Below are 3442 nucleotides of genomic sequence, written 5' to 3'. Positions count from 1 at the left end.
ATGTATCTGAATTCTTCTAAAAATGTATGTCTTTAGCACATTGGAAAGATATATTGCAGACTGACCCAATTAGAAAACATCGCTAATACTCTGTTCTTCCTCCTATTTTCCCAAAAACAACAACCCCCTGAGATTGGTTGAGTGAGAGAGTGATTGGCCCAAAGTCACCTAGCTGGCTTTCATGCCTACAATGGGCTTAGAAGTTACACCTCCCATTTCTAGCCTTTATACCTAATACATAACATTGGGGCAAAGCCGATTTTGCTTGCCATGATCTGTACAGTAAAGGACTGTGTATAGAAATATCACATATTCTTTTGTTGCTTGATGTATAGTTACTTTTGCTTGAAATAGAATAAGAAAGGTCTGTTTAGCAGGGCTCCAGTACTATTTAGGGTACTTGGTGTTTTGACCCACAATTCATCAAAATCTATATTGTTTCATTTCATTCTGAATTTCATTGATGCTATTCACAGCTGATCCCTTTGTTTTCCAGTCATCTTTGCAACTCATGCTGTTGTCATCTAAGCATTCTTTCATTTATTATATCCTCCCTAAATCTGTTCTCACAGTTATCCACAATTATCCACCTTGCAATTAGATCACTGTATATGTCAATGTTGGACTATCAGAAGAAAATTTCAGAAAGAATGTTTATACCAGAGCCTTTGATGTTTGCGAAAGGATTAGTGTGTGCTGTTTTCTATGAAATTGTATACATTTGATTAATATGACTTCAAATATGTTGTATGGACCTATATTCTAAAAAGATGCATGTTAACATAGGAAAATATGATTGGTCTTATAGAAGTCTTAAAAGGGATCAGATACGGCCTTGTATTGAAGCCTTCTAAAATCTTTCACCTCTATGAAAATAATTTTAAAAATTGTTGTTTTTCCTACTTTCACCAGTTCAAATTTTATTTTAATCTGTTGTTTCCTAAATATCTGAAGATTTTTGTTTCATTTCTTCTTTATGGTTACTACGTACACATTGATTCAGTTGTGCTTGTAAGAAACATTTTATGTTGATTCAGCTATGTCTCCTAATAAGACATAAGCTAATTGAGCCACTGAGAATTTCCACCACTGGATTTCCCAACATCTGTATGCTTGCCACAAGAAACACATAGCATCTGCAACACTTCTAGATAGCTTCTGGAATACAAGTACAAAGAACATTGCACCGTTATTGTTATTGTTGTTGTTATTACTACTACTACTACTACTACTACTACTACTACTACTACTACTACTATTATATACATTATTGTACCTGTCAACAGTGGTGTTCCCCAAGGCAGTGAGTGTTCTAGACCAACTCTCTTCATACTCTACATAAATGACCTCTGTGATATTAAGAGCAACTGCGTTCTTTTCACTGATGATGTAAAGCTATTCAATACCACAGACAATTTTTGAATCTCTTCAAAAAGACCTCGACTATGTATCAGAATGGTCAAACAAATGGCAACTTCAAATCTCAACAAATAAATGCTCTGTCTTACATATTGGCAAAAAAAATAATAATCAGAAAATAAAATACAGGCTGAATAGTCAAGACCTTGTTGATGATCCAAACTCTGTCAAGGACCTTGGAATACTCATCTCTAATGATCTAAGTACTAGAGCCCACTGTAACTACATAGCCAAAAAGGCATTAAGAGTTGTTAACCTAATCTTACGTAGCTTTTTCTCTGGTAATATTACACTATTAACTAGAGCATACAAAACAGAGTATTGCTAGACCAATACTCGAATACAGCTCATCAGTCTGGAATCCACATTACGTATCTGATATAAGCACAGTTGAGAAAGTCCAGAAATATTTCACAAGAAGAGTTCTCCACTCCTCTACTCGTTGTAGAATACCTTATGCCACCAGACTTGAAATTCTAGACCTAGAAAACCTAAAACTACGCTGCCTTTGGTCTGATCTAAGTATAGTATATAAAATCATACATTGCAACGTCCTACCTGTCAATGAATACTTCAGCTTCAACCATAACAATACAAGAGCACACAATAGATACAAACTCAAGGTTAATGGCACCAAACTTGATTGCAGGAAATACGACTTCAGCAACAGAGTGGTCAATGTCTGGAATACTCTACCTGACTCTGTGGTTTCTTCCCCAAACCCCCAAAACTTTAACCTTAGACTTTCTACTATTGACCTCACCCCTTTCCTAAGAAGTCTGTAGGGGGCGTGCATAAGCGCACCAACGTGCCTACTGTCCCTGTCCTATTGTTTGTTTTATTTTTCTCATATGTATCCATGTATTCATAACTATGTTTTTACTTATACCTATTATCTTGTAAGCAATTGACAAACCAAATAAAATAAATAAATTATTCTGCCCTTTCCTGTGTAATGGATTTTTGTATGGGGAAAAAAGATGGACAACAGTTGGAAAATGTGGGAATGCTATAAATGGAAATCACTGTCAATTAAAACCTGGAAAATGATCACAGAGCAATTCCTAGCCTGGAAATGTTGTCAGATGGACTTTGTCTGCTGATGTGTTTGTGTGCTAACAGCCTTTAATATTTCTTTAAGCTAAGGATATCCATCTTTTTAACTGTCCTCTGATGTGTGGGTTGCAAAAGATTCCCAGCAGGAAAGAGACTGTTCAGAGGCTTCCTTGCTTGTATTTGCGTCATCTGCTGATGCTGCCAGCTCTTTATGGGCAGAAGATTATCACAGATGGTTCCACCCACTTGCCAGAGGAAAGTCTGCCTTTGTGTACTGCATCCTGAGTTCTTGTTACAGCTCTTGCCAGTTTGAAAGAAGAATAAAACCAGCTACAGTCCCAAAGCAGCAAGTTTATACTATATTAAAGCTGCCATGCAATTTCTTGTGTCTTCTTTCATTCCCAATGTTTTCCTAAATCCAGGCTGAGATTGCAACTATGTCAAGCTGAGTGTCTTCTATATGTGCAATTGCAATAAGACCAACTACTGTTGCATAAGAAAATTAGAAGAGGTATTCTGATAGCATTACAATTAGAAGAAGAAATTGATTTTTTTAAAAAAAAAATTGCTGTAAGCTGTGCTTACTCTTATATAGCAGCACTTTGATAATTCTCTCTGGGCTTTGAGTCTAAGGCAGCTTTAGGATAGGCAATCATCAAGGACTTTCAAATTAAAGCAGTCTGAGAAGCTGAAAGAACGTAGAAGGTGGTAGTGGCAATTCACTTCAATGATGTTGCAAAGTGAAACGCATGGATATGTCCCTTAAATTAGCCCGACTAAAGGGCACTTGTGTTCATGTTTGCTTTCAGTGCTTTGGATAATTCTGGTGACCCTTTTATACTCTGAACACAAACCTGAAAAAGTAAGTAAAGCCCATTTATTCCAGTAGGGACAAATTGAACCTTATATTTAATTTTGCACATAAAATCAAGCCAGTTTTGCTGGAACAGAGTTAGACTGTGATGTG

Source organism: Notechis scutatus, chromosome 3 (assembly GCF_049901735.1).
Source record: "Notechis scutatus isolate UNSWTSFEM ecotype Mainland chromosome 3, rNotScu1.2, whole genome shotgun sequence".
NCBI lineage: Eukaryota > Metazoa > Chordata > Lepidosauria > Squamata > Elapidae > Notechis > Notechis scutatus.
Note: the sequence above shows the minus strand (reverse complement) of the source record.